Source organism: Hemiscyllium ocellatum, chromosome 13 (genome assembly GCF_020745735.1).
Source record: "Hemiscyllium ocellatum isolate sHemOce1 chromosome 13, sHemOce1.pat.X.cur, whole genome shotgun sequence".
In the NCBI taxonomy this organism is placed as follows: Eukaryota; Metazoa; Chordata; class Chondrichthyes; order Orectolobiformes; family Hemiscylliidae; genus Hemiscyllium; species Hemiscyllium ocellatum.
Window position 1 is genome coordinate 16,370,233 of NC_083413.1, and position 14,593 is coordinate 16,384,825.

The 14,593-nt window shown below is 42.9% G+C and overlaps 1 protein-coding gene across 13 annotated transcripts in view; it reads left to right on the plus strand.

The window, feature by feature from the left end:
* mbnl1 (muscleblind-like splicing regulator 1) overlaps positions 1–14,593 on the plus strand; it is a 228,548-nt gene that overhangs the window by 15,893 nt on the left and 198,062 nt on the right. The window contains exon 1 of one of the 13 annotated variants that reach the window (XM_060834568.1): positions 12,066–12,084. The exons of the other annotated variants lie outside the window; for them this stretch is intronic. The gene's annotated coding sequence lies outside the window, so the exon portion shown is untranslated. Of the gene's footprint in view, positions 1–12,065; positions 12,085–14,593 lie in introns of those variants that run through there. 13 annotated transcript variants of the gene reach the window in all.

Sequence of the window (14,593 nt, forward strand, 5' to 3'; positions counted from 1 at the left end):
AGCCACTTCATTGTTTTTAAAACTTTTCATCTGTTCCCCTCTCAGTTGAGAAAGAGCTCCAGAATTAGAACTGAATTTGAATCCCCAAAGTGTGGAAACAGGCCCTTCAGCCAAACACATTCACACCAACTCTCCAAAGAGTAACCCACCCAGACCTGTTCCCTTATCTTATATTTACGACTGACTAATGCATCTAGCCTACACATCACTGAACGTTTATCAGCAATTTGAGCATGGCCAATTCACCGAACCTGCACATCTTTGGATTGTGGAAGGAAACTGGAGCACCTGGAGGAAACCCATACAGACCCAAGGAGAATGTGCAAACTCCACATAGACAGTTGTCCTAGGCTGGAATTGAACCCAGGTCCCTGGCGCTGTGAGGAAGCAGTGCTAACCACTGAACCACTGTGCTGCCCTCCAATTTGTTGAATCTCCCATGACTGTTGCACCTTCTCCGTTCAAGTCATATCATTTCTTGCACTCTGGACTTTTCAGACAGGAGTACACAGCACACAGTAACATCCCACAGCAGCTTGTGTTTGTGTAGTGCCCTTTAAAACCATATGAGCCAAAACCATAAACATGAGAGTGTGAAAGAGCAATGCTTGACCCACATTTAGGAGCGATAAACCAAGCCTGAGTCAGTGTGGTAGGTTTTAAGGAGCATTGTAGAAAAAGAGAAACATGGTACAGTTTCGGGAAAGAATTTGAGTTTCAGTCCAAGGCAATGTCAGGCGCAGGTGCCAATGACGGAATGCTTAAAAGCTGTGATCAGAATGAGGGAGGAACGCAAGTGTCTTGGAGGACAAAAGGGTTAAAGAAAGCTTACAAAAATAGGGAGGGATTAGGCCATGACAGGGCTTGAAAGTGAGAATGAGGATTTTATAATGAGAGTAACATAAACACAGAGAAAATAAGAACAAGAGTAGACCATTTGGCTCTTTTGAGTCTACTCTGGCACTCCTGATGATCATTGATCATCCAACTCAATAGTTTGTTCCCACTTTTCTTCATACTCTATGATCCCTTTAGCCACAAGTTTATTTGCAACTCCTCCTTGAAATCCTACAATCTTACAATCAATGGGTGGCTGAACCAGGACTTTGTATACCTCAGAGTACAGGAGGCGAGAGGTGAATAGAATTCATTGCGAGGTAGCACACAGTGTCTTGGAACGATCCCAAGTTTACGGAGAGTAGGATGTATGAGATTGACCCAGGGGTAGGTTGGAAGAGTGCATAGCTGAGGGTATATGTCATGATAAGCTGATTCAGGAGTGAAGCCAAACAATGTTATGGACGTGAAGATAGTGACGGCGCACATTTCTGGCTAGAAGTCCATCTCTGGTTCAATTATGACACCAAGGTGATAACTCAAAACCTTCTGAAACAAAGAAAATTCTCCTTGTTAATGCGTTGCTGCTATGATCGAAGACCAATTTCACCCCTGTGTTTTCACAAATAGTGGGGACTGGAAAGCAAATGCACACCCTCTTCTCGAGTACCCCAATAATAACCCACTTTATGCTGTATCTCCTAGCCAGTTTACTGTCTTTTAAGTTAGAAAGTGCCAGTCTCCATCTATTGCAGCTCAGGGATAGAGCTCAGATCTGTTTCCTATTAAGGTGTTTCTTCAGTGAAGTATAACAGCTGCAGTTAATAAATCACAGATTTAAGGTGATTGGCGAAAAGAACCAGATGAGGTATGAGAAAAACATTTTTGCGCAGTGAATTGTTAAACTGGAAAACACTTCCTACACGAGAGGGAAGCAGTGACATTCAAAATGGAATTGGACAGCACTTGAAAGTTAGTTTGTGGCTAATCAGTGAATGGCTAAAAGACCACCTTCCTCACTGTCACTTTCGGAATTGTTCATATATAAGATTACGGAAATGTGCACCTCTCTTCCTTTTGAGAATGAGGCTCAATTGAAAATTCCAGTGGTAGGAAAGTTGTATTTTTGATGGGCGAGGTTATTTAGGTGTGTGAAACCAAGACCATTAATTAAGCCCCTCGTCCACTGGATATTAGAAGCATGAGAGGTGATTGTATTGAAGTAGGTAAGATTCTGAGGGGTGGAGACCAAAAGCATGTTTCCTTTGTGAGAAATGCAGTCTAAGGGACACTGCTTAAGGATAAGCAGGTCCCATTTAAAATTAAATTTAGAAGAATGTCTGTCCCTGAGTGCATCATTATATATTTCTAATGGAGAGAGAGATTCTGGGCCCACTGGGGAGTCCGAGGGTATTAGAGGTAGACAAGAAAGTGGGGTTGAGGACACAGGTGGTTTAGATTTGATCCTATCAGATGACCGGGTTGGATAGCTCTGCCCATGCACCTAATTTATACAGTTCACTCCTGGTTTATTACATTTTGCTCACAAGTTTTCCATTTCAGAGTGAAATCCTAGTGTCAACGTTGCAAAACAAGTCCTTCAACACAATTTCCATGACCTCTAGTATGAAGCCTGAGTGAGATTTTCCAATCAACTTTGTTTATATGTATTGTTCCACATTTCTGGCACTGGTGGCACTCTAGCCTGAGCTCCCCTGTCTCAGAGCTAGGGAAACTACTGCTGCACCACAAGGACCCTTCTGGGAACTGACTGACTACCATGTTAGAGCGGTCATTATGAGTACAACTTGTTATTCCCTCAAGTAGTGTGTGTGCACTTGGGCATCATGGATGGACAATGGGTCACTTTAAACTCCAAACTAACAGCGGAAAGGGAAGTTTTCTTCAGAGAGGATTCTTTTACGGCAACATAATTTGCACAAAAAGTCCTCTGTCTACAGTCTGCCTTTTGATTTTGTTTGGCTTTATATTTTGGTTTGTTTCACTTTTGTTGCTAAGTGTTTTGAACTCAGTAGTTCACCAGGAGACAGCACCTTGCATCAGTATTGCACCTTTAATGTAGTCAACTGACCCAAGAGGGGTGTCTGACTAAATTTGACACTGAACTGTATGGAGAGGACCTTAACCAAAAACTTTGAGAGGCTAGTTTCCAGGAGCTTCTTAAAAGTGGATAAAGAGATCAAGAATTTGAAGGAGGCAGTTCCAGAAGTTAGCTTAAAGCAATGGCCACTAGAGGTGGAGGGCTGAAAACTGAATGTAGCTAGAATCCCAGTAAGCGGTAAAGTTCGGAGGGTTTTCGATTTGAAGAAGTCTTATTGAAGATATTTCTATGTTTCAGTTGTGACTCTGCTTTCTGGAATGGATCTGACCCACAGAAGACAGGCTAGTTCCAGGGTGGATTGATCTAGGCACCTCCAGAATCTAAAATTGCCCTCAGGCCTCATGTTCAGGCAGAGTGAGATTCAACCAGTGGCTTTGTGTGTGACTATGAGAAAAGACCACTTGTGTATGGTTCTGGGGGAGGGTCAAGGACTGTACAAGTATATATGGGAACATGATTAGCTGATTAGGGGAGGTGTTTGAAATGTCATACTAGTTTACTAATCCAGAGACCTGATGTTCTGCCCACCAGGGTTTATATCCTACTTTGGCAGATGGTAGGGTCTGAATTCCGGTAAACTCGGAATTGAAAGTCTAATAATGACCATGAAATAGTTATTGCGTAAAAGTCATCAGCTTTAGTCATGAAACTGTTCACCTGCATGTGACTCCAGGTCCACAAGCCATCTATGTGATTGGTTCTTAACTCCCCTCTGACAGGACCGAGCAAGTCATTCAGCTCTATCCATCACTGAGGCCTCAAAAGAAAACAAAACTGGACGGAGTAAAACTGTACAGAACAACTGGTGTCAACATAGCCTTGCTGAGTCATTGTCACATCTGGGGTTCATAACAAAATTGGGAGAGCTGTCTCACAGACTAGTCGAGCAATAGGCTGATGTAGTCATACTTATGGAATCATACCTTCCAGACTTAGATTACTTACTTAGATTACTTAGTGTGGAAACAGGCCCTTCGGCCCAACAAGTCCACACCGACCCGCCAAAGCGCAACCCACCCATACCCCTACATATACCCCTTACCTAACACTACGGGCAATTTAGCATGGCCAATTCACCTCACCCGCACATCTTTGGACTGTGGGAGGAAACCGGAGCACCCGGAGGAAACCCACGCAGACACGGGGAGAACGTGCAACCTCCACACAGTCAGTCGCCTGAGTTGGGAATTGAACCCAGGTCCCTGGCGCTGTGAGGCAGCAGTGCTAACCACTGTGCCACCCAACAATGTCCTAGAGAGCACCATCACCAGGTGCTGAGGTGGCATCGCAAAAGGATATAGCTGGGAGGAAGCTACCCTGTGTATCCTCAATTTCCCAACCAGTGAGATATTTTCTCTTGACCACATCAGTCTCTTGAAAACTTCAATTCAGTTTGTTTGAATATAATCATAAAATGCTGAGTGCACTGAAGAGTAGGGAGGGTGGGGGAAGAATGTTTGCTTTAATTCTTTTTAACAATTATATCATCTCATTTTTAAAAATTTGCTCTTTTTGCTATCCAGTCGAGTCATCAATGGGTCAGAATACTTTAAGCTCTGCCAGTTATTACTTTTATTGTACGTACATTCCAATTATGTTAATAAAATAATGCGTCAAATTTTCACCTTCATCGCCAGAATTCACATGTCCTTGGTGGTTTCCCATAGCAACCAATTTTTTTGTGAATGGCATTAGGTGAGTACAGTTGCTTAGGAGACTGTGTGATAATGCTGAGGCCCAATGATTATTTACAAATGTTTTCTTTCTCCTTTTTGTTTACATGTGAGAAAATAAACAAGATGCTTTTGTTGGTGAAGGCTAGGTCAACTATGTAGTCAAGCAGGAGTTGACTCATTCTACACCGGGAAAGCAAGCTAAGTTAATGGGTCTTGTTAGTTAGTAATTGTTAGTTAAGTGATGCCTTTGCGTCAGCATTTACAGTATTTTTTAACTTCCTAGATGAAGGGGATAAATTACACCTTGATAAGGAGTGGAAGTATAGTTTGGGGAGGCATTGGGGTCCATTCCAACTCCTGGACAATGGATTCACAGTAATGGGAGAGGTCTGTTCTAGTCGTGTGTGTGTGTGTGTGTGTGTGTGTGTGTGTGTTAGCAAGTAGGATCAGTTGAAGTAGAGGTTAGCCACAATCTGGTTTACCAAGGAGGCACTGGCTTTATGGTATTATTGCTGGACTATTAATCCAGGCTTCTAGGTTGGATTCCCATCACGGCACATGATGGAATTTGAATTGAATATCCAAAAAAAAATCCAGGAATTCAGAGTCTAATGATGACCATGAATCGATTTTTGGAAAATCCCTTCTGGTTCACTAATGTGCTCAGAGAAGGGAGTCTACAATCCTGACCTGGTCCACGTGTGACTCCAGACACACAGCAATGTGATTGACTTTTAACTACCCCTCCGGGCAATTAGGGATGGACTATAAATGATGCCTAGCCAGTGATACACTCATCCTGTGAATGAATAAGTAAAAAAAATTAAAAAGCAGCAGAATGGTTTGAGTAATGTGTGGCCTGCACTGCTTTAGTGTCTCCTAGAATCCCGACAGTGTGGAAGCAGGCCATTTGGCCCATTAAGTCCACATCGACACTCTGAAGTGCATCACACCCAAATCCATCCCCACCCCCACCCCCACCTTATCCTATCCATGTAACCCTGCATTTCCCATGGCAAATCCAACTAGCTGGCACATCCCTGGATACTATGCACAAATTAGCATGGCCAATCCACCTGACCCACACAACTTTGCACTGTGGGAGGAAGTTGGAGCACCAGAAGGAAACCCACACGGGCAATGCCCTCTTCACACTGCCCCATTCAACAATCACTCACACACCTTAACTTTTATGGGAGCACCCCTCCCAAAGTAGTATTGGTCAGAGTTTGGATTTCTCCCCTTCACTTTGCCTGCCTCATTCCCCACCTAATTCACCCCATTTCCTACATCATGTCCTAATTGCTTCCTTCATAAACTGAGGTGATCTTCGAACACAGGAGCTATTATATTTAAATATTTTTCTGATGTACATCCAACATTCTTCTGCTGCCATTCTTTGTCATAAAACTTTGCATCATGGTCAAAATGTTTTAAACAAGAGGGAAAAGCCGGTCATTTCTGATTGCATTCCTTTTGATTTTCTGTTGAAGTTAGGGATATCTGTGACCAATTCATCTTGAATTGACCTAAGAAAACTGCACAAGGATTTAACTTGTGGTACAAGGAGATGTACCTACTTCCCAACCACCATACTTCAGGAAAATAGATTGTCCATGACATGGTGTAATGGTCCTATACATTATATGAAAAAAGCACTGTCCAATTTGTTCAAGACAATAGGTGACACAGTGCAGTCTGAGCATTCTATTGTGAGTAGATGTCAGAGTAATTGGAGAGTGAAGGCCTTGATTGACTGGAATTGTTCAACAAGTGAGAGGGATATAAATCTGTTCAGAAAGATATAAAACCATTGTTGTTTTTTTGCCAAATCCATCACAATTAAAGAGGCATCCAAAGGAGATTGTCAAAACCTCAAAGGTTTTGAAACGGTAAACTGGTTTCCATTGATTCAAAACAAGGAGAACAATTGGCTTGACTGGCTATGTTGATGGCAAAAAAAAACTAAGGGGGTAAATATTTCTTACATAAAGTTATTAGGAAAATGGTTAAAAATCATCTTAAACAGGATCCTAAAATTGTTGCATATTTATTAAGAAACCATCTTGAAACAGTAGCCTAAAATTGTCACATTGAAGTCACCATTGTCCCACAGGGCAGTCATTACAGTTTGACTTTTTCCATTCATTGTTCTGCATTTTAGGGGGTCCTTGAATTGACAACCCCCTGAGTCTCTGTGAAAGTAGCCACTTGATCTAATCACACCTGGGCAAGTTTCTGCTTTTGCCAGTCTCTTCATAAACAAATTACACTCTCAGCTCTGATGGATATGCAGTTAATACTGGCCTAGCCAGCAGCACTTGAATACCATGAAGATATGAAAAACCAACCATTTTTGAAAAAGGAATTCAAATCTTGTCATCTGATATGGTCATGTCCCCAGAGCATTACCATAGGGTTCTGTATTATGGGTCCAGAGTCATTAGCATTACACAGCTCCCTTTCCCAGAAAATGTGCAGCACAGAACCAGGCCATTTAGCTCAAACCAGTGTTTCCACTTGATGTACCTGCAATCCCCCTCCAATGGTCTCTTTCTAACTGATGCCCACCTCCTTACTTCCTCACGCATAGTTAACCTTTCAGTTAATTCCTCAGTGTTTGAAGGAGAAAACCAGGAGAGTGAAGTGGAAGTAATTAGATGTCGCATTCAAAGGGTTGGCTGCTGTGGAAAATCGGGCTTTCGGTGTTTTGGGACTTAAAAGGAAACTGTTTCTATAAAATGACCTTGTCCCTCCACTCATTCTCCATGCCATATTTTTTGACAACTCATGCCCCCCCACCCACCCCTGTGGCCCCTCATGCTCTCTCTTAGAGCCAACAAACGCCTTTGCCTTCAGCCTCCACGCTAACTCACCCAATATCCACTATGGTCATCTTAGGGGGGCAGATGGTAATTAAATAAACAAATGTTTGACATGTCCGTTGGTGACCTCCCCATTTTAAAAAAAATGATTAATTTAAACCAATTCAGTCAATTTGACATTTCTCCACATGACAGTGCAGTGGCATAATGGTATTGTCACTGATGCAGTAATCCTAGTCTAATGCTTTGAAAACATGGGTTCAAATCTCCACCATGGTCAATGGGGTGAAATTTGAATTCAGTATAATTCTGGAGCTAAAAGTATTAGACTGACCATACAACCATTGTTGATTAGTAAACCAAATGAGTTTTTACAATAATTCCCCTTTAGAGAAGGAAATCTACTATCCTTCCCTGAGTCACCTGTGACAATGTGGTTATGTCTTATAAAAGCAAAGTGCTGGAGATCGAAAGTGCTGCAGGAAGCCCAGGGGTCTGACAGCATTTGTGGAGAGTGGAACACAGTTAGCTTTGAGTCTGATATGGATATTGGACTTAATCTGTTAACTCTGCTGGTTGACGGTTAATAGCGCTCTCAGCTCTGAGGGATAGGCAGTTAAGACTGGCCTAGTAGGCAGCACACAAATACCATGAATATAATAAAAGACAACCATTGTTTTGAAAAAGAAATTCAATTTTCGCTATCTGATGTAGTCATGACCCCAGAACGTTACCATTGGGTTCTATATTACCGGTCAGAAGTGGGTACTGCAGTTGCTGGAGATTAGAGTCAGGATTAGAGTGATGCTGAAAAAGCACAGCAGGTCAGGCAGCATCCCAAGAGCAGGAAAAGTCAACGTTTCAGGCAAAAGCCCTTCATCAGGAATTTCTGATGAAGGGCTTTTGCTTGAAACATTGATTTTTTATTTCCCCTGCTCCTCGGATGCTGCCTGACTTGCTGTGCTTTTTCAGCACCACTCTAATCCTGACTCAATATTACCGGTCCAGAGCCATGAGCATGGCATAGATGCCTGCCCCAAAGAGAAGAGATACATTCCATTTCTTCCTCAGAGTGCTGACATTGTTATGATGGGCTCCAATGGACTCCTACATTCTATTGCTTCACCTGAGCAGAGCACTGTCCGAGGTGTGGGGATGGCTCACAATGAGATTGGGTCTTGTAAAGAAGACACTGACTGGCTTAAACCAGTAGCACGTATAGTGGTACACCAATGTACATGAGCATATCGATCCTCCTGTGATTAGAACATTCATCTGCAAGTTCTTCTGAGATGGGTCTGTGGAATCCAGGCCAGCCAGCCACTTGAGTCGATTATTCAGGTAGATATCAAAAAGGAGCACTCCTTTTACAAACACTGCTGAGGTCAGTTGAACATTTTCAAACCTGAGTTTTTGTTCAACAAGACTATCAGAGTCTAAAGAGTCAAGGCATAGATCAAGTTAAGGTGTGGAACGCATGGTCATAACCCTTGATTCAAGATAAGAGTAATGGGAAAGTGGAGTTGAGGAGGATTGGATTATCCATGATCTCATTGAATGGTGGCAGATCAGACTCGATGGGCTGAATGGCTGACATCTACTCTTATATTTTATGATCTTAATTTGTTGGGGACTTTGATATGCTGATAGGATTGGGTACAATACTGGTGAAGGAGTTTCTGGTCAGACAACAACCCTGTCTGATTCACTCAGTGATAGATTTCCATAACAGATGTTGGGGACTGAATGGCTGCCTCTTATTTCCTTATGTTAAAGGTAGCAGTTGAACCAGTATCAGTGCCCTCCTCTGGGAGAATGTCCTACATGTACCTTGATATCCTGGATTTTGTTTCTCACCCAGAAACTGTGCGCTTGCTTGTTTCAAACAAACAGGCAACAGACAGAGAAATCAGACCAGTACAAATTATCCACGGCTTGTTAGGAGGAACAGTCTCCATAGATCTTCCTTCACTTGTGTCATTGTGCTCATTTCTGTGCTGGAACCTCTTGACCTGTACAACAAGAGTGACTGTTTTGGTTTGGTAGATGAGATGGTGGGATACAGATGCATTGTGTAACTGCGTTGTCTGGCCTGGCTTTGCTTGATTGATTTGAGAGAGAGAGAGAGAGAGAAGGGATTTGTTTCTTTAAGTTTAGGTTACTGGTTGTGTTTTGGTCAATTGAATAGTTTCTCACAGTATTTTACAGGACGCTTCTTAAAGAGGAGCCTTCCCACTACTAAGGAAAAGCAAAGGCTGACGAACCTGGGTCACCGTTTTGCAGGATGCTGGTTTAAACTGTAATTTAAATCTATTCCTAGAGGCTTTATCACATGACTTAACCCACACTTTAACCATTATTTGGCCAATGCATCCATCCTTGTGACACATTGGCTTCCTGTACCAAGTGAAAAGGTTCATTATGCTTTTTTTCTGATTTTCAATATTTTTATATTTGCTGGAAAAAAAAGTGATGAGAAAGAAACAATATTTTTTCAATGATCCACATGGTTGTTCCCCAGTATTACAGGCAGCAGGAACCTGAGGGTTGGGATTTTAATCCATAGAAGTTCAGGCCAATCGAGCGCAGTTGACAGTGCTACTGGAGGCCATTTCTTTTTTAGTTTACCTTACCAATACCAGATCTTCTCCTAACTTGCTTCATCTCACCCCCAACAACATATCTATTCATTTTTCCCTTGTGTATTGATCCCACTTTTCCTTGAGTGCATCTCATCTCAATCCATCCATAGGCTAGATCTTTCCACCTCCCAGCCAAATACTGGGGAACCCAAATTAGCTTAAAAGTGAACGACAGTCCTGTCTTCAGTGATGCTGCTCCTCCTGACTCTGTTGGGAGGTTGTTCAACCAGTGAAGAAGGAATGGTTAGAAGCAAATACAGAAACTGCTGGAAAAGCTGAACAGGTCTGGCAGCCCTCTGTGGAGTGAAATCAGTTAACGTTTTGGGTCCAGTGACCCTTTTTTCAGAAGTTCTGAAGTTTTTGTAAACCTGGAATCACGTGGCTTTGAGAGAAATTTCCAACCCCATCATGCCACATCTAAGACCATCCGTTTCTACCTCTGTAACATCACCTGACCAAAAAAAACTCAGTTCATCTGCTGCTGAAATCTTCATCATGTCTTTCTTATGCCAAATCTTGATTATACAACATACTCCTTGCTGGTGATCCACATCATACCTTCCTTAATCAGAAGGTCATCTAAAACTCTACTGCCCATATCTTAACTCGCAGCAAGACATGTTCATCAATCACCCAGTGTTCCTGACCTGCACTGGCCCCCAGTCAAGCATTGTCTTGAGTTTAAAATTCTCGCCCTTGTTTGTAGATTTCTTCATGGCCAAGCTCATTCCTGCATCTCCGTGATCTCCTTCAAACCTATGAAACAACTGTGCACCTTACTTTCTGGCCTCTTTGTGTAACTTGAGTTTTAACAGTTCCACCATTGATGTCCACGCCTTCAGTTACCCAGACCCTAAGCTCTGGAATACCCTTCCTCCACCTCTCCACCACTCATCTTAACCACCTTCCCACCTTTTTTAAGATGCTCCTTAAATCCTATCCTTTTGGCCAAACCTTCTTTCCTTGAACTTGATGTCTCCTGTACGGTTCAACATCATACTTTGTTTTATCATGCTCCTGTGACGTATCTTGGGAACATTTCGTTATGTTAAAGGCACACAATAAATCTAAAGTGTGCTACTGAGACTCCCTTTGTAGTACTGGTGGAATGCTGCACTGACTTTTTGGTAAGAAGTGTGCACTATTAAATGAATGTCAAAAATTCTATCTCAGTACTTGAGGAGACCTGGCGATTTTTCTCCCTGGTGTGGTGGACAATATTGACGCTTCAACAAAGCTGTTGGACTTCAAATTAAAAAAAAATAAAATGGCTGCATGCGCATTGGGACATACTGAGGTTGTGAAAGGCGCTCTATAAATGTAAACTCTTTCCATCCGTTCAATCAGCACAGATCGAATCTGTGAACTTCCTGTTTATTTTGGTTTCATTTCACAACTTGGCTGTGTCTGTTTTGCAACTGAATTATCTTGGGACGGAGGGTGTGTGCCCTTAATTGCAATAAATTTAAAATGAGTAAGTGTTTTGGTCTGGCAGCTGGCCAGACAGCTACCTCAAAACTAAATGTTCAGAAACAAAAGGAACATCGAACCAATTGAAATATCGGGACGCTGCTGATCAGTGTTACGGTTGACTTAGTGCCGTCTTGCACAATCAGCTCTGTGTGTTCAGATTCAATCCTCTTGCTTCTCTGGCCTAACATTTAAAAGCACATAGTGTGGCTGGTGCCATTTTGTCATGCGCAGGACCAGCGTTGCTTCCACATGTATTCTTGCCTGCTGTGTCTGAGGGGAATCAGAACACAGTTCTTGGCTGGGAGCGACAGAGCCATTCACCGCCCCTCCCTCTCTCCCTCCCCGATATTACCAGCCACGCAGTCTGTAATTGTGATGTTTGTTGCTCGCTCTGATTCTGTTACAAGGCTCTGAGCTAGGAACTGGAAGTCTTCAGATTCAGCCAAGTTAAATAAAACCGATTCAGTTCCCCTCCAGTCTGGGTAAACAGATGGAAGTAATAGTCAGAGGTATGTGCACTCTGCAGCCAGCGTCTCTGAAGTTCCCTTTCATTTTTACTTTTAGTTGCATGTTGTAGTGGGAAGGAACTGAAGTGGTGCAAATGGAGGGCCATTGGAAAAGTTAAGAGGAAGTCCGGGCCGGAGAGGAAGAGCAAGAAAGTTTGGGAGCAGTGGGGGAAAAGGAGGGGACGGTGTAACAATAGAGGAACCATTTCTTTGTCGCTGCAAACGAGCAGAGACAAATCCATGCCACCTCTCCCTCCCAACGGGCACCATATTCTATTCTGCTGCCATGCCTGTGCCTACTCACCTAGTGTGACTTGGAGCCTGCCAAAGCCTTGCTGCAAAATCTCTGACCTCTCCTTTCAGTTTCCATTGGGGCTTCACCTCCTCTTCCCTTTGTCATCTCCTCCAGCCCCACAAGGTACTCTGGCTTCTCCAATGTTAATCTCTTCAACATTCCTGGCTTTAATTGCTTCACCATTGGCTGTTGCATTTCCAGCTGGCCGGCTCCAGAGGTCAGGAATTCCATCCTTAGTTTCATTTGCCCAGCTTTCCTTTTTCATGACACTTCTCAAAACCTGACCCTTTGACCAAGCTGTTCGGCACCTATCCTTGTTTCTGTTGGGTGACTGTGTGAAAAAGATTCCAGGCTGTTCCTAACCCTTTTATTTTCACCCAGTTCTCCAGTCTAAAATGTGAACTCTCAACTATCTGACATTGACATAAGTGTGTAGCTCACTAAAGGATAGCTCTTGCTGAGTTTTCTGGTGTATGTAATTATTATTTAGTCTGTATGGGGAAAAGGAGGAATACTATCCTATGGTCCGCACTTTTTGCCACTGTGCACTGTTGAAGGTGTTGCATGGCATGCCAATTGTGACAACATATTTCGTCAGCTATCGCTTGCCGGACTAACTTGTGTAACTATTGTAAGTGGAGTTGAGACTTGAAAGCGTTATCCAGGCTGGCATTTTATTGAGGTGCTGCCCTGTCAGAGATGCTGATTTTCAAATGACATGTTAAATACACACCCAATCGTCAATCCAAGGCAGGAGAGTTCTTTCTGGTGTCCAAGCTCATTTTATCTCTCATCCAACAAAAAAATACAGATAATTTGTTTCACTTCTGTTTGGCAGCATTTAGCTGTCACATTTCTTCCATTATAGACCATGACTACATTCAAAAGTACTTGATTGGCTGTGAAGCTATATAGGACATTCTGATATTGTGAAAGGGATTGTAGAAATGGAAATCCAATCTTCCAGGGTCTCACACAACACTTTATTCATGCGGTTGTTAGTTCATTTTTGATACGTGAGCATTGCTGGCTGGGCCAGTATTTATTGTCTGATTACAGTAGAGTGGCTGGTGGTGAGCTGTCTCCTTTGAACTGCTCCAGTGTAGGTGGGCCCACAAGCTGTTAAGAAGGAATTCCAGCGTTGTGTCCAGTGGCGGTGAAGGAACAGATGTATATTTTGAAGACTGCATGGTGTGTAGCTTAGGAAGGAGCCTGCAGGATATGTTTTCTTTTCACTTGATTTCCTGCTCTTGACTCTCTGGATAGAAGAGCTGATGGGTTTGGAAGGCTTAAGGTAGCTTGGTGAGTTGTGGTAGTGCATCTTGTAGATAAAACAAACCGATTCCACTGTGTCTGAGGTATTAAAGGTGTTAGATGGAGTCAAAAAAGTGTGGGGCTGGAAAAGCGCAGCATCTGAGGAACAGGAGAGTCGACGGATTCCTGATGAAGGGCTAATGCTCAAATTGTTCACTCTCCTGCTCCTTGGATGCTGCATGATCGTTTGTGCTTTTCTAGTGTCACACTTTATTTTTCAACTCTGATCTCCAGCATCTGAAGTCCCCACTTTCTCCCATGCTAGATGAGGTGCCAATCATGAGACTGTTTTGACCTGGATGGTGTCAAGCTTCTGGAGTGCCATTGGAGCTGCACCCATCCCGGCAGTATTCCACCAGTACTCCTGATTTGTGCTTTGTAGACAGTGGCCAGGCTTTGAGAAAACAAAGTGAGTTGCTCACCTCCGAGTTCACAGTTGCTCTTGTCATCACAGTATTTATGTTACTGTTCCAGTTCAATTTCTGGTCAAAGGTAGCTGATCATGGAATATTCCATCTCCATGTATGGAGAATAGTAATTTTAAACAAGTATTTGATGTTGCTTTGGGACCCAGCAGCCTCCTGGATTCAATAACTTGAGTTCAATAACTTCAGCTCTCCCATGTCCTCACCCCAAACCCTCTCACACACAGCCTTGTTATCACTCAGTTTGCTACTACACAACCCATTGTTAGCTATTAACAGTCCCCATTCCTGATGTAGGGCTTTTGCCTGAAACATGGATTTTCCTGCTCCTTGGATGCTGCCTGACCTGCTGTGCTTTTCCAGCAACACTTTGATCTAAACTCTGGTTTCCAGCATCTGCAGTCCTCACTTTTGCCTGGTCCCCATTAACAGCTATTCACCTTCTTAACCCAATCATTATGCATTCCTTTGTCAGTCC